Source organism: Lynx rufus, unplaced genomic scaffold, assembly GCF_022079265.1.
Source record: "Lynx rufus isolate CCGP_SWC_20201006 ecotype Redwood Valley unplaced genomic scaffold, mLynRuf1.p SCAF_4, whole genome shotgun sequence".
NCBI classification, from domain to species: Eukaryota; Metazoa; Chordata; class Mammalia; order Carnivora; family Felidae; genus Lynx; species Lynx rufus.
Window position 1 is genome coordinate 82,821,039 of NW_025814856.1, and position 21,102 is coordinate 82,842,140.

Here is a 21,102-nt window from a genome sequence, read left to right on the forward strand (position 1 = left end):
CTTTTTCTTTTTTCCTGAATTTTTATTATAAAAAAATTTAAGCATACAGAAAAGCTGAGAGAATAACAATGATCTTATGTTGATTTTCCTCCTAGATTCGACAGTTGTTAATATTTTATCATATGTAAGAACGGAATTATTTAAAAGACATGATAGTTCATTTTTTAAAAATTTTTTTAATGTTTATTTTTGAGACAGAGAGAGACAGAGCATGAGTGGAGGAGGGTAGAGAGAGAGAGGGAGACACAGAATCCGAAACAGGCTCCAGGCTCTGAGCTGTCAGCACAGAGCCTGATGCAGATCTGTGAGATCTGCTGTGAGATCATGACCTGAGCTGAAGTTGGACAACCAACCGACTGAGCCACCCCGGTGCCCCATGATACTTCATTCTTAAATAGTTCAGCCTTCATCTTCTAAAAGTAACCACATAACTAAAATAACATTAAAACATTTAAGAAAATAATCATACAGCCAGTGTGTATTCAAAGTCTTCCAATAACCCCCAATTTCCCCATTGTACCACAGACACACTACATCTGTTTATCTTAATCTAGAACCGTCCCACTCACATTTTTTTCTTCATGTGACGTTGACGTTTTGTAAAATTTATTTATTTTGAGAGAGAGAGAAAGTGCACGTGCTCACAGGCCAGCAGGGAAGGACAGAGAGAGAGAGGGAGAGAGAGAATCTCAAGCAGGCCCTGTGGTCTCATCACAGAGTCCTTCTTGGGGATTGATCTCAAGAACCATGAGATCATTACCTGAGTCAAAACCAAGTCAGAGGCTTAACCGATTTAGCCACCCAGGCACCCGAGATTGACTTTTTGAAGATACTAGTTTAACATACCTGTTACCTTGTAGATTTTTTTTTTTATATTCATGATTTTTAAACATTTATTTCATTCTGGTATTTTATTTATTTTTAAAGATTTTATTTTTAATATCTACACCCATGTTGTGGTGGTATTTAACTTGATTCTTTTTATTTATTATAACCTGGAAGTTAGGTATCAAGATCAAGGCTGATTAAATTCAGATTAACTAGTTTTGGTGAGAATATTTCATAGGCATATTTCATATTATATCCCATCAGGATGCATATAATATCTAGGTTGTGCCGTTAGTAAATTGGTTGAGGTGCCCATTGTCCCTATTATTATAGTTCATTTTTTGTTTGCATTTAGTTTGTAATCTGTGTGTTGATGCTTTGTGAATATCCAGTTTCTCAGTTATTTTTTACCTCATGGCTTCAGTATCAATGATTTCTGCCTGAGTTACCCATTCCATTGGGACTTAAAGAATGATGCCAAACTATTTCTAACTAAAAAATGAATTAGATTTGGGAATGAGGAATTCATAATAAATTGCTACTCTTATATGTCGATTAACATTTGGCAATCTATTTTGATTTGGAGTACCAAAGTAAATAAGTTCATTGGTCTGACTAGAATTTCATGGTAAACACGTTTCTTGAATTCTTAATTCACCATAGTTTGAATTTTGGAAAACTACTTGCAGAATGCTTATAGTTAAAGATTGAGTGTAGTAGTCTAGTTACAATTGGTGATCTGTTACAATATTGGTAACACGGGCCAAAAATAAGAAATTCCTACCAGTCTTTTTAATATAGTAAATATATAATAGTATAGCATGTTAAAAACTATATATATTTCAAAATTATAATCTCTATTACATAATGTTCTCTGTCGACTATTATAAATTAGCCATATACCTATATGAATTCCTGTTTAACTACATTATATCAATGCCTTCAGAACAGGCATCATTATAGTCATCATTTTATGATCTTTGCCTTGTTCTCAGTGATTGAAGGAAAAAAAATACTTTTTTTTTTTTTTTTTTAAGACTGAGAGAGCATGAGAGGTAGAGGGAGAGAGAGAGAATCTTAAGCAGGCTCCATGCGCAGCACAGGTGGGGTTGATCTCATGACCCTGTGAGATCATGACCTGAGCAAAATTCAAGAGTCAGATGCGCAACCAACTGAGCCATGCAGGTGTCCCTTAAGAAATTAATTTTATCTGTCCTCTTTGCATTGCAAATTTGAGTAGCTACACTTGTTAGCTTTTTTATAGAAAGGGTATACACTTTCTTTAGATATTACTTAAATCAGAACCACTTCAGTGGTTTGACATGTGGAACAATATTCTGAAAAATGGATGTCTCCAGACATTCATTTTCTGGCTAAATCACTAATGAACTTTATATCTTAAGAGGGAGCAAATAGCCACCATTTTTCAATTTACTGCTTTGAGGATGATGAAAATATCAGAATTAGTAAATTCTGTCAGGCTGAGTTGGGCCACAAGCTGATACAATGAGTAATTGGATGCAGCTTGAGCTAGAATTTAAGCTTCTTGAGGACAGAAACAATAATACCAATAGGTAACATTTACAGAACTGTACTCAGCACTTTTATGTGTTTCTATCTAATTTTAACAACTTCTTTAAAGTTTAGTTAGATATTAGCCTTTTTTAAGTATTGTATGGAAGCTCAGAAAATTTAAGTAACCTGCCAAGGATATTAAATAAACAGGCAATCTAAGTTTTAGATCATTATGTAGTTTGACTTCAGAGCCCCAGCTCTACGCTATTGTGCAAACTGGGTTAATGTTTTTAAATCTCCTTCATCCAGAATTGCACCTTACATTGTGAGCTAGTTTACCAAATAACCAGACTTTGAAAGAAGAATAGGACTTAGGTAAATGGAGATGATGGAGACAGGCTTATTAGGGGGAATGGTGTGAGCAAGATCGTAGAGACAGAAACAGAAGTGTGGATGGCATGTTCAGTAGTCTGTGAATAGAACCATTCAGCTGGGATTGGTGATTTTGTACAAAGTTGGGAAATAACACTGCATGCCAGTTGAAAGTTTGCCATGATATGCCTTCTATTTGCCAGGATAAGGAGTTCAGACTTCATTCTGTGGGCAACAGCAAGGCACAGTTTTTTGGGTTTTTTTAATAGAGTGATAATTTATTCAGATTCGTATTTTAGGAATATTGATTTGTTAGCACTATGTAGGATGAATTGGCTGAGAGAAAAATTAGAGACAGGGATATTGGAGACTACTTTAGTAGTATAGTGAAGTGATTTTAGTAGTAAGATGATTGGAACTCCTGGACATGGAAAGGAAAAGGGGTGTGTGTGTGTGTGTGTTGTAAGTTTATTTATTTATTTTGAGAGAGTGCTAGCAGGGCAGGGGCAGAGAGTAGGGAGAGAGAATCCCAAGCAGGCTCCTTGTTGTCAGCGCAGAGCCTGACACAGGGCTCCATCTCACAAATTGTGAGATCATGATCTGAGCTGAAATCAAGAGTCAGACACTTAATTGACTGAGTCAGACACCCCAGAAAAGATTTTGAAAGGGAATGTATGATAGGGCTTCATAAATACAAATATGTAGCAACAAAGGATTTATGTATTTAATTTTATTGTTTCAGATGGAGAAAATAAGCATATCATTGAAAAAATGTGAGTAAGCTTGCAGGAGACCTGGTTGGAAACGATGTATATAAGTTTGAGATACAATCAAGTACCTTATGTTAGAGTTCTTATCACATGAAGCTCCAATTAGTGGTGAGTCAATGTGTAAGGTTTAAAAATTAAAAATAATTTTTTTTAATGTTTATTTTTGAGAGAGAGACAGACAAAGCATGAGCAGGGGAGGGACAGAGAGAATGAGAGACAAAGAATCCACAGCAGGCTCCAGGCTCTGAGCTGTCAGCACAGAGCTCTGGCGCAGGGCTCAAACCCATGAACTGTGAGATCATGACCAGAGCCAAAGTCGGATGCCCAACCGACTGAACCACCCAGGCTCCCCTAAAGTTTTAAAATGTTTAGGAGATTCTGTTCAGTGAGTGTGTGTATGTTTCAGTATTGTGTATGTGGAGGGGAACATTTTAGAAGTCACTGATAGTAGCAGATAACAACCACTGTTTTTTTTGTGAGGAACAAGTAATTTCAGATCCTGTCTTAGTTCTTAGGTAACCAGCTGTTCACAGTCTTTAAAAGGGCTCTAAAAAAAATCAAGATTAGACGTGGTCTAACAATTTAACAATTTATCTCACATTTGTCCTCCGTTTTCCGGCCTCCCCCACCATTTTTCTTATCTCTTTCCTTATCTTAGTATTTGGTTTAGTTTGGGGCTCTTTTACAGTACTCTTCTCTCTGACTTTGCTAATCTCCTTGTTGGTTTTCTAATGTCTGTTGTTAGCACTCCCCAAATCTTAGTTTAGTTTGGAGTTTTAGATCCATAGATTCAACTGCCTCCTTGACATAATCCCTATTAGATATTCCGTAGAGCTGTAAAATTAATATGTTCAAAACTCATAGCCTTCCTTACTCAAATTTGTCTTGCTGTGTATGTTCTTTATCTCAATGCCATCATATATCTAGTGGCTCAGGCTTTAAAACTGGATTCTACACTTTACCTTTGTCTAACCTGTAGCCAAGTCTTGTCAGTTCTAATCACTATCTTTCATATCTGTGTCCTTTCACTGTCCTTTCTAGTCTTAGTTCAAATTACCATTATCTCTACCCTAGATCATTATATAACTGCCTCTTTATTGGAATCCCTGCTTCAGGTCTGTGATCTTTCAATTCGTTCTTCATGCTACAGCCTTAAGTGATAACTAGAGATCTGAATGCATATGTGATCATGTCACTTTTCTCTTTATGACATGATGTTCAAATCCCAGCTCTCCAACTCTCTGAATGATCATATTCTTGTTTAACTCTTCAGCTTCTCCTCAGTGCTCCTTGCTGCCTAGGACTTTCTGTACCCATTATTCTACCCTCCCTAGTTCCACATTTCTACTGCACCTAGCTAATGACTACACTCATCTATCAGGACTCCACATGAAAGGAAGGCCTTTGTTATTCTCTAGATTAGGTTAGGTCCCCTTGCTGTCTCTTCCCATGTCACCTTGCACTTCTTCTATCTTCTTCACTTCATTTTAATCAATTAATTGTCTTCACTAGACATAACCTGTAAAAACTGGGGGCTGTGGTTCTCTTCTTTTTAGGTCAGGGTACCTCTGGGTCCTCAATAACTATTTGGGAAATGAATGAGTAATACTATGTGTCAGCCCTTTCTGCCTGCTCAGAAGAGATGTCTGCCTGTTATTCAGGAAAGTTTGGGCACGTATTTCCAACTAAGAACAGCAGAAAAGTGATAACGGGATGAGATGTTGACCAGCAGCTCACAGACGATGGTTAAATTGTCAAGTGAGTACAAAAGGCAGGTATTAAGGGCACAGGAACTAGAAAGACTCTGTAGATGATACTGAATTGTATTGTGTTTGACTCCGCTTGAGTTACCAGAATTGACATTTTATATACTCTAATGTCAAACAAATGAAGCTTATCAATATATTACACAAAGAGGATATTTTACGGTTTTAATCTGCATGTGTTTACCATATCTGTAATGGCATTATAAATGGAAATCCTTTTCCAGATTGTCAAAAAAGTTGAATCCTACACTGTCTTTTTCATGTTTGGTGTCTTTCATTTAGCATATTCCTTTTTTGAGATTTATCAGTGTTGTTGCAGTAATCAATTCATTCCTTTTATTTTTTTTATTTTTTATTTATTTAATTTTTTAGAGACAGATTGTGAGCAGGGGAGGGACATAGGGAGAGAATCTTAAGCAGATTCCACACTCAACACGGAGAACATTGGGCTCCATCTCATTCATGACCCCAGGGATCACGATCTGAGCCAAAATCAAATTTGGACTCTTAACCGACTAAGCCACCCAGGCACCCCTCATTTCTTTTATTTCTGAGTAGTTCATTGCATAGAGATACCACAGTTTGTTTTTTCATTTCACCATTGATGGACATTTAGATTGTTTCTGGTTTTTGGGTTTTGTTTCTGCTACAATTGTTCACAGACAAATCTTGTAGTAGATGTATTTTTCATTCTCTTGAGCAAATATCTAGAAATGGGATCACTGGGTTGTATGCTAAGTTTATGTTTAACTTCATAAAAAACTGCCATATTTTTCTAAAGTTGCTGTACTTTTTTCATACCCACCAACTTTTGATGTCAGTTTACTAAATCTTAGTCATCCTAGTGGGTGTAGCAGTATTTCATTGCAGTTTTAATTTGCATTTCCCTAATGACTACTGATGTTGAACATCGTTTATGTACTTATTTTCCATCCTTGTCTCTTGTTTGGTGAAGTATCTGTTCAGATTATCTGTTATTCTTATTTTCAAATTGTGAGTGTTCTTTATTCTGTGTACAAGTTCTTTATCAGATATGTATTTCATGAATGTATTCTCCCATTCTGTGAATTTTCAGTCTCTTAATGTTGTCCTTCACACTTTTTCATAGCAGAAAAATTTAATTTTGATGAAGTCCACTTTATAATTTATTTATTTTTTGTATGGAATGTGCTTTTTGTGTCTTAACTGAGAGGGCTTTGCCTAACCCAGAATCACAAGGGTTTTTCTCCTATGTTTCCTTTTAGATACTTTATAGTTTTAGGTTTTACCTTTAGGACTATAGTGCATTTTGAAAACTTCTGTATTTGAGGTTTGGATCAAAGTGCCCTTATTCTTATTTTTCCTTCTTGCTTAACTTGAGAATTATTTTGTAAAGTCCACTCTCCCAACCCACTAATCACTTAGGGTGTTTCATTAAATTTGTTGATTAAATTAAGGGCAGATTTTAATTACAGAATTTTCTTTATATTCAAAAGTTACATGTATGTTTTGGGGCACCTAGGTGGCTCAGTTGGTTAAGCATCCACCTTCGGCTCAGGTCATGATCTCGTGGTTCATGACTTCGAGCCCTGTGTTGGGCTCTGTGCTGATAGCTCAGCCTGGAGCCTGCTTTGGATTCTATGCCTCCCTCTCTCTCTGCCCCTTTCCTACTCATGCTCTGTCGCTCAAAAATAAACGTTTAAAATAAAAAAAGGGGGGCACCTGGGTGGCTCAGTCATTTTGAGCATCTGACTTCGGCTCGGGTCATGATCTCAGGGCTTATGGGTTCAAGCCCCGTGTCGAGCTCTGTGCTGACAGCTTGGAGCCTGGAGCCTGCTTCAGATCTGTGACTCCTCTCTGTCCCTCCCAGGCTCACACTCTGTCTGTCTCTCAAAAATAAATATTAAAAAAAAATTTTTTTAAAGTTACATGTATGTCTTTACCTATCCTTATATTCTTTTTTTTTTTTTTCTTTTAATATTTATCTCTGAGTGAGAGAGATAGAGGTGTGAGTGGGGAAGGGGCAGAGAGAGAGGGAGACACAGAATCTGAAGCAGGCTCCAGGCTCTGAACTGTCAGCACAGAGTCCAATGCGGGGCCCAAACTCACAAACCGTGAGATTATGACCTGAGCCAAAGTCAGATGCTTAATCAACTCCACCACCCAGGTACCCTGACCTACCCTTGTATTCTTTTTTTTTTTTTTTAAATTTTTTTTTTCAACGTTTTTATTTATTTTTGGGACAGAGAGAGACAGAGCATGAACGGGGGAGGGGCAGAGAGAGAGGGAGACACAGAATCGGAAACAGGCTCCAGGCTCTGAGCCATCAGCACAGAGCCCGACGCGGGGCTCGAACCCACGGACCGCGAGATCGTGACCTGGCTGAAGTCGGACGCTTAACCGACTGCGCCACCCAGGCGCCCCTACCCTTGTATTCTTAAATGTCTCCATAAAGTGTACTGATTTTTAATACAGATTATGAGTTTTCATCTGGCATTTTATTTTATTTTGGGGAGTTTCTTCCAGATTGTTACTGGTATATAAGAAAGCTTTTGGGTTTTCTACATACACTTAGTAGTTGGGTATGTAATTATATAATAGTGAAAGGCTACCAATTCTTCATAATCAGGAACAGTTGAATTACAGTATGATACTTAGTAATACTCAGGAAGTTATGGTACTCTTTGTGGTACTTCAAGCATTGTGTTTGTCTTTGAAATCTGAGATCTCTATTAGCATGGTATAACTATTCAGCTTGACAAATATTTTTAGTGCTTAGGTGCTGTGGTAGGTTTTAATAAAATGACAAAATCAACAATATAAAGCTTCTGCCTTCAAGTACCTTAATCTAGCAGGATACTAGAAAAAGTAATTATTAGTGCAGTAAGTTGAATACCACAAGACAAATGGAAAGTAGAGGTAGTACTGGTGGAAATGCAGGTAGGCAGGGAGGACGGGATTTTTGAGCGAATCTTTGAAGGATAGTGTGGTAGGATTTCGGTAAAGAGATGAAGGAATTTAGGTGGAGAGCTTTATTTGAAGTGTAACATTCATAGAATTGGATAGGAAAACACCTATACAATGTCATAAAACAAAGAAGGAAATAATTTCTAGATATTTGATTCTCTTTGTAGCTCTGACATTATATATTGCTAAACATCTTCATTTTAGCTCTTCACTCTTATTTTTGAGAGAGAACGTGTGCGTGTGCATGCACAAGTGGCAGAGGGGTGGGGGGGGGGGAGAAAGAAAGAACAGAAAGAAAAGAAAAGAAAATCTTAAGTAGGCTCCATGCCCAGTATCGAGCCTGGCATGGGGCTCTATTTCACGACTGTAGATCATGACCTGAGCCCAAGTCAAGAGTCTGACGCTCAACTGACTGAGCCACCCAGGTGCCCCATAACTTTTTAAAATTTAGAACTTTAATTGGTTGCATGAAAAAACATAAGCATATATAATAAAAGCAATGATTCCCATATATGCTGTTATCATTATCCAAAAAGAACTATATAGTTTACTGTTTGCATTATAGAATATAGTTTTAATTAAATAAAGTAATTGTGTAATGTTGACTTAGAGGTCTAGAATGCCCCTGGTTGTATGTGGGTCACATTTTATATGACAGCTGTAGTATAAAATTCAATGAATAAAGTGATTTAATTTATAATCTAGATACCAAATATAATGTCTCACTACTTTATATCTTTCTTTTATAATATATAGAGAGGAGAGGAAGTATTTACTTCTGTTTTAGAAGCAGGTCTTCCTGGTAGATTAGTGAAGAAAACCTGACCTGAAATTTTTAATTATGGTACAAGAAGGAGCCCAGACCACTGTTTCATGTTATGCCTGGTTTGGCTTTCATGTAGGTACATCTATATTAATTTTTTTGTTCTCCTTTTAGGGATTGTATTCTTGTGATTATTACTATACTATTACTATACTATTATTATTTTGTCACTGTATGCATATTACTAAATGCTTTCCTAATCTATTTATATTTAATGATGATAGCTACTTTTGTCAAGTGCCTGCAATATAAACTGGGGATAGTTGGAAATAATGCACATGTTGCCTTTAATCCTCATAAAAAGTCTAAAAAGGTAAGTGCTGTGATCTTTAACAATTGAGAATACTGAGGCACAACGTAATTAGTAAGTAATTTGTGTCAGTGAGTGGCAGAACTGGAAATTAAATATGTCTAATTACAAAGCCTGAGTTATTTCCAACATATTACAGTACATTTAGAGTTTCTTAATACACAGCTGTCTTAAACTATATCATTTTAACATTCTCTTCCTTGTTTTTTTGGTCTCAATATGTTAGCCAAAGCAGCCTGCCTTTCCCTGAATAGTAAGAGATAAGTATTGTACAATCTGAACTTCCTCATAATATGTTCAGGCAGAAACATTTTTTGCATTACTGTACAAAATATAGGACATTGTTGCTGTATGAGTCATTATACTAAGTTTTTTCCCCTTCATAAGAAAATAGAAGCACAGAATTGGGGAACACTAGAAGAGAAAGGGTCATCAGAGCTCAGTGAGCAGAAGCCCCTGATTTGCAAGTACAAGCAGCAGAAGCTTGCAGCCCTCTCACAGGTTAGCAGTTCCCAAGTCCTTTGGTTCTTACTTACTGGAACTGCACAAGTCTTTCACATCTCAGGGTTCATAACATGTAGCAGTTTTTACAATTAGGTCTATGAAGACCTTTCACTCTTTTAGCATTTTCCCCTCACTGTGGATGAGCAGACAACTCCAGAGGAGGCATCAGGTATTTTAAATAGCATCTGCCTCATGCCTGTCACATCTCAGCCATCCTTTAATTGGAAAGGAAGGTTTTCTTCTTTGCCTTCCAAGTTTCTGAGACCCATTTCTATGTTATTCCTTCCCCTATAATGTTACTATATCCTTATGAAGATGTAGTGCGGAAGAGGTAGAAGTGGTGCTGCTTCCATGTGCAGGTTTAAGTTAGGAACTATCTACAATTAGCTAAATTCAATGAAACATTTGTGGCCAAAGAATTATTATATGTTTTTGGTTTTCTTTCCTATAGTGTAGTAATAGGAGCTTTTAACTCCTATTGGACCTGTTTGGGAGTTTTCCTAGTTCTGCCACTTAGTCTCTGTGCATGAGAACATCTTATCTGCTCTGAGCCCTGACTTTTATTCTCTATAAAATGAGGAGAATAAGTGAAATCTTTAATTTTTTCTTATGGAAAAAAACTAATTTTGTGGAAGACTTTCTGGTAACTGTCCCGCTTCAACACTATCTTATTGATTTTTGTCAGAGCTCTATTTTTTTATTACTTATTTTTAGAGTCATATAAAATACTGATAAAAGCATTTACTTTCTTAAATTATATCACAGTTTCTCTAATTTGTCCTCTGCTTCTTTCTTAAATGATTCAACAAACACTTACTGCCTGCCATATGTTTGGTACTGTGTAGGGGAATGCAGAGAGAAAAGTTGTTTGTATTTCTTTCCTTCAAGATTTATAATTTAATTGGAAAGATTATTAGCTGCAATGTAAGAGACACTTTGTATTGTTACTCATCTTGTTTCTGTTTCTGCGTGTTGCTTTTTTTTTTGGGGGGGGTCTTCTCTGATTGCTTCAGATGATTATTGGTAATAATTTGCTCCTACTTATATTAACCCTTTTTCTTTTGCCCTCTGGAATCCTCATTCATTTTTAGCATCAATTATGTGCAAAATACTATTCTGGGTTCTATAGAAGACAACAAAGATACATTAGATATAATAACCAAGAAAGAGTGTATAATCCAACAGAGCAGATAAAAAAGGTACACAAACAGAATTCAAATCATAAGAGAGGGAGAAGAAGGCAGTGGTCATTTCAAGTTGAAGGGATCAAAGAGTCCTTAATGAAAAGCTGAATTTCAGGTAGATTCTTGCAGAATGTGTAGGATTTTGGTCAACAAGAATTGGGATGGGCAAAGGCATCCTAACTAAATGGTATTAACAAAAATATTGGAGTAAGTTGTAGTAATGAATCAGTCTGGAATCTTGTGTAGATATACATGTGGTTGAAGAGTAGAAGAAATTAAAATGTGTCTTGAATATGTAGATTCTTGAATGGCATACTGTGGGAATTTTCTCTTTTTATGTAGGGTGGTTTTGTTCATTTGTTTAAAGTAGAAGAGAGTGACATGATCAACTATATTTTCAAGGAATATTTTTTGGTCACTGCTGAGTGGATTGGTGGAGAGAGAAACTGTAAGGAAGATCACTTGTTTCAAAAGATAAGTAATCAGTTATGGTAATGGTTATGGAAAGGGAAAGGAAGATAGACATATTTCAATGGAAAAATAGACTGAACTGAGAAAGTGATTTAATGTTAGGGAAAGTTATTATATATAATATATTATATATGTTATTATATTATATATAATATGTTATTGTATATAATATTATAACGTTAAGGAAGTATTATAAAGGTTTTTGAGGGGCGCCTGGGTGGCGCAGTCGGTTAAGCGTCCGACTTCAGCCAGGTCACCATCTCGCGGTCCGGGAGTTCGAGCCCCGCGTCAGGCTCTGGGCTGATGGCTCAGAGCCTGGAGCCTGTTTCCAATTCTGTGTCTCCCTCTCTCTCTGCCCCTCCCCCGTTCATGCTCTGTCTCTCTCTGTCCCAAAAATAAATAAAAACATTGAAGAAAAAAAAAAACTTTTAAAAAAATAAAGGTTTTTGAGAATTTTTTGAATTTGGATGTTGGAGGATGTTGTGCCATTAACATAAACAAGGAATTAAAAGGAGAGCTTGAACTTTATTTATATGAGAAAGATGGTAACTTTAATGTTAAGTATTTCTTTTTTTTTTTTTTAAGATTTAAAAACATTTTTAAGTAATCTCTTTACCCAGTGTAAGGCTCAATCTAACTCACAACCTTGAGATTGAGTCACATGCTCTGCTAACTGAACCAGCCAGGCATCCCCAGTTGTTAAATACTTCTTTTTTTTCTTTTAATAGTTTTATTTTATTTTTATTTTGAGAGAGTGAGCGCCAGCAGGGAAGAGGGGCAGAGGGAGAACCTCAAGCAGGCCCCATGCTTAGCATGGAGCCCAGTGTGGGGCTTGATCACATGACCCTGGGATCATGACTTGAGCTGAAATCAAGAGTCTAGTGCTCAACCTGCTGAGCCACCCAGGCACCCCCCAAGGTGTTAACTATTTCTTATGGAAATAAGTGGTAGAGCTTGGCCAAGAGGCTGAGTTGAGATCTTAGTCTGAGGATTCATTTACCTAACGGTTATAGTTTGAATCATAGGAATGCATTTTCTTCAATGGAAAAAGAAGAGAGAAAGAAGCATGCCCAAGGTAGATCCTAATGAGAATGTGCAAGTTTTGATGATAGGATCGTGAGTTACTGAGTAGACAGGATAGTGCAGTACCACTGAGACTTAGGGAGGAGTTTTGAAGAAGAGGTTAGTAATGTCTTTTGCAGTAAGGACCAAGAAAAAAGGGCTGAGAAGGCATTGCTCCCTTTTTTACTATATCCTTTATCTTTTTCTTTCCATTTTTGTAATGTTACCTTCCCTTCTACTTCCCCACTTAAATTCTGTATTATTTCTCTTTTTCTTCTATTTATTGCTTATTTTCAGATCTATTCCTAGCTATACTTACTCCTGTCTGGGGAAGGTGTTTAAGGAGATCAGTGTTGTTGTTCAGACTAACTGATTTCATAGACTGTATTATTACAGTGTGAATCATGGCACATACCCAAAGCAGGAAAAACTCATAGCGTGAAGCCTATTTGAGGTTTGTGGTACAAGAATGTATTGTAACTGAAGTCTTCAGTAGAAAATTCTACCAACACTCCTTAAGAACAGGTAGTGTGGGGGCGCCTGGGTGGCGCAGTCGGTTAAGCGTCCGACTTCAGCCAGGTCACGATCTCGCGGTCTGTGAGTTCGAGCCCCGCGTCAGGCTCTGGGCTGATGGCTCAGAGCCTGGAGCCTGTTTCCGATTCTGTGTCTCCTTCTCTCTCTGCCCCTCCCCCGTTCATGCTCTGTCTCTCTCTGTCCCAAAAATAAATAAATGTTGAAAAAAAATTAAAAAAAAAAAAAAAAAAAAAAAGAACAGGTAGTGTGGAGGGGCTCCTGGGTGGCTTAGTCGGTTAAGCGGCCGACTTCGGCTCAGGTCATGATCTCACAGTCCGTGAGTTCGAGCCCCACGTCGGGCTCTGTGCTGACAGCTCAGAGCCTGGAGCCTGCTTCACATTCTGTGTCTCCCTCTCTCTCTCTGACCCTTCCTCGTTCATGCTTTGTCTCTCTTTGTCTCAAAAATAAATAAACATTAAAAAAAAAAAAGAACAGGTAGTGTGGATTTTTATGATACTTTATTTTTTTTATTTTATTAATATTTTATTTATTTATTTATTTATTTATTTATTTATTTATTTATTTATTTATTTTGAGAGAGAGAAAGAGTGCAAGTGAGGGAGGGGTAGACACACACACACACACACACACACACACACACACACACACAGAATCTGAAGCAGGCTTCAGGCTCTGAGCTGTTAGCACAGAGCCTGATGCAGGGCTCGAACTCAGGGACCACAAGATCATTAAACTGAGCTGAAGTCGGATGCTTACCTGAACCACCCAATGGCCCTATTTTATTTACTTTTTTAATGTTTGTTTATTTTTGAGAGAGAGAGAGAGACAGAGCATGAGCGGGAAGGGGACAGAGAGGGAGACACAGAACTTGGAGTGGGCTCTAGGCTACACGCTATTAGCATAGAGCATGACACTGGGCTCAAACTCCCAAACCATGAGATCATGACCGAAGCCGAAGTCGGGTGCTTAACCGACTGAGCCACACAGGTGCCCCTGTTTTTTACTTTTAATTATTATTTGTTAATGTAAGCTCTATGCCCATGGGAGGAGTTGAACTCAAGACCCTGAGATCAAGAGTTTACTGAGTAAGCCAGCCAGGCACCCCTCTGACAACGTCTTTTAAAAAAAAAAATCTAATGAATCTACATGAAGATCCTTCTTTATACAGAATTCTGTGGTTTAATGAGTCATTTACGGGATTTCTCTCTTTTCCTTAAAAGCTATTAAATCTAACAAGTAGTACATGCATATATACATATTGAGAATAGATGTATAATTGCATCATATTTTCTCCTTTTGTTCTTTTTGTTAACTATAACATAACCTTGAGATAATGTATATAAAGTGAAGTAGAAATACACTTGAACAATTTTAATGAAGTAAGGAATTTGGAAAAAGTAACATTATTTTCATGTGTGTTTGTGTGTTAGGTTACATAGTCACTCTTTTATTTTGAAGTGTTTTTTTTTTTTCTTATTTCGTTCCTTCTGATGCACCTTGAGTGATTCTAAATCTTTTAAAAAGTTTTTTTTTTTTTTAATGTTAATTTATTTTTGAGAAAGAGACACAGAATGCGAGCAGGGGAGGGACAAAGAGAGAGGGAGACACAATGCAAAGCAGGCTCCATCCAGGCTCTGAGCTGTCAGCACAGAGCTCAACACAGGGCTCAAACCCATAAGCCATGAGATCAGGACCTGAGTCAAAGTTGGATGCTTAACTGACTGAGCCACCCAGGTGCTCAACTGTAAATCCAGTTAAAAAAATTTTTGTCTAAACATGAAATTATCAATTCTTCTTTCAGGAAAGAGATGTATGCTAACAACTTAATTACATAAATATAAATATGAATCCCTTTCTGTTGTAGAAATTTCAGATAATTTAGAATTACCTAAAATAAGAATCAAGAGTTCCTTTTGGAGCACCTGGGTGGCTCAGTTGATTAAGCGTCTGACTCTTGATCTCAGCTCGGGTCATGATCTCACGGTTTGTGAGTTCAAGCCCCGCATCAGGCTCTGCACCGTGCAGAGCCTACTTCGGATTCTGTCTCTTCTTCTTTCTGCCATCCCCCGCTTGTGCGTGCATGCATTCTCTCTCTCTCTCTCTCTCTAAATAAATAAATAAATAAATAAATAAATAAATAAATAAATTTTTTAAAGTTCTTTTGTTCCTTCCATAGGAGCAAACCTGTTAGGTATTTTGTGTTCTTCCTTCCAGATTTTTTTCAGTGCATTTACATATCTACATGTGTACATATTCATGCACAGAAAAGACTATGTAGCCTATTTTCAAAAGCCTAAATATTATACCACTTTTGTGCAACTTGCTCTTCTTATTTAACAGTGTCTTGGAACTCTGTCCATTACATAGAGTGAAATTTATCTACACATGCACACAAACTGCATGTGTCTGTTTTATGTATGCATGTATAGTTGACACACAGTGTCACATTAGCCTCATGCACAAACCTGTGTGTGTCTGTGTATTTGACTATGGTTGACATACAATGGCACTTTGGCCTCAGGTGTACAAAATAGTGATTTGACAGTTTATACATATGCTGTGATCACAAGTGCAGCCACTGTCTGTCCCATAAATATGGAATGCTTCATGAATTTGCATGTCATTCTTGCTTGGGGGCCATGCTAATCTTCTCTGTATCATTCTAATTTTAGTATATGTGCTGCTGAGGCAAGCAAGCACTATATTTCTTTCTTACAATTAAGTTTTTCCTTTATAAATTTAGATAAATATAAGTTTTATTAAGCTTTCAATTTTGGAATAGCTTTACATTTATAGAAAAATTTTCTCTTGAAATTTTCTCACTTTCTCTTGTTCTTGAAATTTTATATTTGTATGATACATTTGTCACAATTAATGAATGAATATTGATATATTATCATTAACCAAAGTACATACTTTATTCAGGTTTCCTTAGTTTTTACCCAATGTCCTTTTTAAAAAAAGTTTATTGGGGCACCTGGGTGGCTCAGTTGGTTAAGCATCTAACTCTTGATTTTGGCTCAGGTCATGATCTCGCATTTTGTGGGTCTGAGCCCTGCATTGACAGCTCAGAGCCTGGAGCCTGGTTCAGATTCTGTGTCTCCTTCTCTCTCTGCCCCTCCCCCACTGGCGCTGTCTCTGTCTCTCAAAAATAAATAAATGTTAAAGAAAAAATTTTTTAAGTTTATTTTTGAGAGAGGGAGGGAGAGTGAGTGGGTGAGGGGCAGAGGGAGAGGGAGAGAGAGAATCCCAAGCAGGCTCTGTACTGTCAGCATAGAGCTGGCATAGGGCCAGATCTCATGAATTGTGAAATCATGACCTGAGCCAAAATCAGAAGTCATATGCTAAACTGACTGAGCCACCCAGATGCCCCCCATAATGTCTTTTTTTCTGTTCAGGGATCCCACCCAGGGTACCACGTTACAATTACTCATTATGTCTATTTAGGCTCTTCTTGGCTACAGCAATTGCTTAGATTTTTCTTGCTTTTGATTATCTTGATAGTTTCAGGAGTACTGGTCAGGCATTTTATAAAATGTCCCTCAATTGGGATCTGTCTGATGTTTTTCTCACGACTGGAATGGGGAGATGGGTTTTTGAAAGGAAGGCCATGACTTTGTAAATTTTAAAAATAAAATTCAATCCAAAAAATCAAATCGGGATGCTTTGGTGGCTCAGTTGGTTAAGTATTCAACTCTTGATTTCTGCTGAGGTCATGATTTCACAGTTTATGGGATCGAGCCCCACATTGGGCTCTGTGCGGGTGTGGAGGCTGCTTAAGATTCTCTCTCTCTCTCTCTCTCTCTCTCTCTCTCTCTCTCTCTCTCTCTGCCCATCCCATGCTCTTGCTGTCTGTTTCTCAAAAAATAAAAATTTTAAAAATTAAATACTGAAAGGTTTATAATGAGAAATGGCCCTAACTCTTTGCATTCCCTACCCCTACCCCCAGTTGTTAACTCTTTTAGTTCTCATCGTTTAATTCCAAATTTCTGAATAAAATGCTCATAGTGCCTTTTATTTTTTGACTGATCGGTTTTAGACACACTATATTTCATTCTTGTTAAGGGTAATAAGAATTTAGCACTTTTATAACCTCGCTTCTTTCCTAACCAGTAATTTCATAAAACTTAAAGTCCAATAATAGTGTCTATTATGAACTTTGCAAATCCTGTTCAATGCAAATCAGAGATCCTTTTCTGTATGGCCTTCTGGATTTTCGTAATAGTTAAAAATGGCCTTTCTTTTCATACATATTGGTCCCTGACTTACAGTGACTTGGAATTTTTTGACTAGATGATAGTGCAAAAATGATATAATTCAGTAAAAACTATATTTTTGAATTTTGATCTTTTCCCAGGGCTAGCAATATGTGGTAGGGTACTCTCTGGTGATGCTGGGTGTGGCAGTGAGGTGAACTCCCCATCAACCATGGAGTCATGAGGGTTAACAACCCATATGCTTACAACCATTCTGTCCCCATACAGCCATTGTGTTTTTCACTTTCAGTGAAATATTCAATAAATTACTTGAGATATCCAACACTTTATTATAAAATAGGCTTTGTGTTGGATGATTTTGTCCAACTGTAGGCTAATGTAAGGGTTCTGAGCATGTTTGTTAAATTAGGTGTATTAAATGCATTTCTGACTTAATGAAAAAAAATGTTTCTTTGGTTTTTTTTTTTAACATTTATTTATTTTTGCAAGAGTGAGAGAGCAGGAACAGGGTACGGGCAAAGAGAGAGAGGTAGATACAGAATCTGAAGCAGGTTCCAGGTTCTGAGCTGTCAGCACAGAGCCCTCTGTGAGGCTCAAACCCATGAATTGTGAGATCATGACCTGAGGCCAAAGTCGGACACTTAACTGTGAACCATGGTTGGTGAACCACCGACACCCCAGTATTTTCAATTTACAATGAAAGGGTTTATTGGGACGAGATCCCATTATAAGTCCAGGAAGTTCTATTTATATGTATTGGCATCTTCATTTTCTGCCCTATTCTTTGTGTTCTGTGGTAAGAGATAATCTGGCAATTCCCTTTTATTCTTGGAGGTGGTTTCTGCAGTGCTCTATACCTGAACTGGTTGTCGTTTAAGCCAACTACACAGTTTTCATACTGATACTTTCTTGTGTGCCTTCCTGTGGTGGGTCTCCTGTTTCCTTGGTCTCATGCCGTTTTCCTTTTCCTTCTTTGTTTACTCCTTAATTTACTTAAGCGTATCCTAAGAAAGGGGGTGTGTGTGGTAACAATGTTTGAATTTTGGCTTGTGTGATCATGTCTTCCTTTGTACTTGGTTGATAGTTTGACAGATCCTATAATTCTAGGTTAAACATTACTTTCATTCAGCATTCTGAAGGCACTTGTTGTCCTATTGCTTTCTACCATCTACTATTGTGTTGAGTTCCACACTGTTATCTGATCTTTTATGTGAGATCTGGTTTTGTTTTGTGTTTTTTTTTTTAATTCCTCAGGAGGCTTTTAGGATCTTCTCTTGAAACTAAAATTTCATGATGATGTGCTTGGTGTGTATGTGGAGAGAGGGGCTACCACTGTGAATTCCATTCTTTGTTCTCCTCTCTCTCTCTTTTTTTTTTTTTAAATTTAAGTAATCTCTGCACCCTGCAGGGGGCTCAAACTCATGACCCTGAGGTCGAGTTCCTTGCTCTTCCAACTGAGCCCCTTTGCTCATCCCTTAAAGTTTGGTGACTCATTTTTTCTGAGAAAATTTCTCATTTATTCATTTTGATATTTTCCTTCCCTGTAAAATTCTATTTTTCTTTTCTGAAATTTCAGTTAATTTGATATTGGATCTCCTGAAGAGATCCTTTAGGTAACCTTTTTTCTGCTGTTTTCCACTTTGTCTTGTTGCTCTCTTTTTGGAAGATTATCCCAACTTTACCTTCATGTTTTTAGCTTTTCAGTTTTGCTATTGTATTTTTCTTAAGATTTTATTTTATTTTTTAAGTAATCTCTACACCCAACATGGGACTCAAACTCCCAACCCTGAGATCAAAGAGTCATATGCTCCACTGACTGGACCAGACAGGCACCCCTTTGCTACTGTGTTTTTATTTTATTTTTTATTCAAAAATTTTTTTAATGTTTATTTATTTTTAAGAGACAGAGCACAAGTGGGGGAGGACACTTAACTGCCTGAGCCACCCAGGCACCACAGTTTTATATTGTTTTGTGTTCCTTTGAACACTGGTAAGGTTGAAATTTTTTTATGTCCTTTGCACCTTTTTCTATTTTCTCTTTTTTATTAAAATTTTTTTTATTTCTTTTTAAAATTCTTTATTGTTTTATTCATCTGTACACTCAACATGGGGTTCAAACTTACGACCCCAAGATCGAGAGTCACATGCTTTTCCTACTGTTACTTTCTTTTTCTTAGTTTTTTAGATGTTATGTTGTAAGAATTCTTCATGTAAAAAGAGATCTACATAAAAGAGAAATTACCCCATTGTCTTTCAGGGAAAATTATTAGCCTTTATTGAGACTTAGAAAAATTGTGGAACCCTAATGTTTTTGGAGGAGCAACTTCATAAATCTCAGGATTTTTTGTCAGAAACAACCAGGGTAGTTAGAAGGGGAAATAAATTTGAGGAACTACTCCTGGATGGCTTTAAGGACTAAGAATTTCCTTCCTTGCTGTGGTATGGCTAGGAAAAGAAGGAAGAATTAATAAAGATCAACGTAGAGCACATAAAAGGAAAGTCACAATGTGCTTCAGAAAATAACAGTAATTTACTATATCACAGGACCTTTTTTGTGTATCAAACAAGCATTTATTGAGGTAGAGTCTTTTCTACTCTCAAGGATAAACTATATACTGGTGGGGGAGGATTGATTATAAGGAGAAAGATAAGTTTATAACTAGAAAGAATACAGTGTGAAACTTGTTTTAATCGGGCTAGAGATAGAGAACCTGCATACTGTTGTATACAGTATAGTATTGATGGACCTGGTCTAATTTCTTAGGACAGAGCAGATGAGAATGAGCCTATTGGTGACTGCCAGAAGTTATAGCTGTCACCTCTTATATGTGGAATGATAAATGACAGCTAAGACAATAAAAATTAAATGATACTCAAATACTGTTTTTTAGTTTTGAACAGGTAAATTTTTTTTGATTTGTTTTTGAGTTCATCAATATGAGTGTGATAGTGAGAGTTTAAATTTTTGTCATAATGAAAAGACTATATTTCTTAGATTTTTGAAAGCAGGGAAGTATAATACATTTTTGAAAATTATTAGAATGATTAAAAAACAGTGGCAGTCTTCTGTTATGTAGGAACTGTGAATTTATTCTGAAGATTCCAGATAAATGGATTGTTGGTGTATTAGAAATCTTTCAAAAGGATTCTCTAACAATGCTTTTTATAAGTTCTACTTTCTTTATACTGGACCGATTCACCTAATATTTGTTTATGTGTGTGTGAGTTTTCATTCTATATTATTATAACGACTGTAATACTGGTGGAGACTAGTAAATTTTATAACAAGATGAAAACAATGATTTTATTATTTAAGAACCGGTCTTTGTTTGTTTGTTTGTTTTAAGAACTGGTTTTCCATAGTGGTACCAACAGTAAGAATCAACCAATATCAACTGAATCGTTGATTGTAAGATTCTTTAGTACAGCACTATTACTCTTTTTATCTCTTGCACATAAGTGCTCAATAGAAATATATTGGGTGCATTAAATCTGAAATATACTGGTAATTCAATAAATGGAATATATGTTTGAAAATCCCATTTATATTATTTGAAATTATTTTAATCAATTTTATTTTTTATATCTTAACTTTTACATATGGTATATGTCTTTAGCAAATGTTTATTTTTCAACTTTGCAATTTACAGCTTGTTCTAGTTTGATAATGCTTAGTCATTTATTCCTTCTCTTTTCCTCCATTCGTATATTCCTTTTGCTTCTGGGTTCAAATTCTTATCATGGGTCTGTTTGTATCGCTTTTCTTCAGTCCTTTACCACCCTTTTTATTTTTTATTTAT

General features: G+C 36.6%; 1 protein-coding gene, 1 long non-coding RNA gene and 1 other non-coding gene across 3 annotated transcripts in view; 2 read left to right on the forward strand and 1 right to left on the reverse strand.

Moving 5' to 3' along the window:
- RSBN1L (round spermatid basic protein 1 like) overlaps positions 1–21,102 on the forward strand; it is a 68,398-nt gene that overhangs the window by 8,853 nt on the left and 38,443 nt on the right. The gene's annotated exons all lie outside the window — the stretch shown is intronic.
- On the forward strand, positions 9,023–11,470 carry LOC124524936 (uncharacterized). Its single transcript, XR_006965353.1, has 2 exons — positions 9,023–9,095; positions 11,421–11,470. It is a non-coding gene; the product is annotated as an uncharacterized LOC124524936 (long non-coding RNA).
- On the reverse strand, positions 15,675–15,785 carry LOC124525183 (U6 spliceosomal RNA). Its single transcript, XR_006965407.1, has one exon. It is a non-coding gene; the product is annotated as a U6 spliceosomal RNA (small nuclear RNA).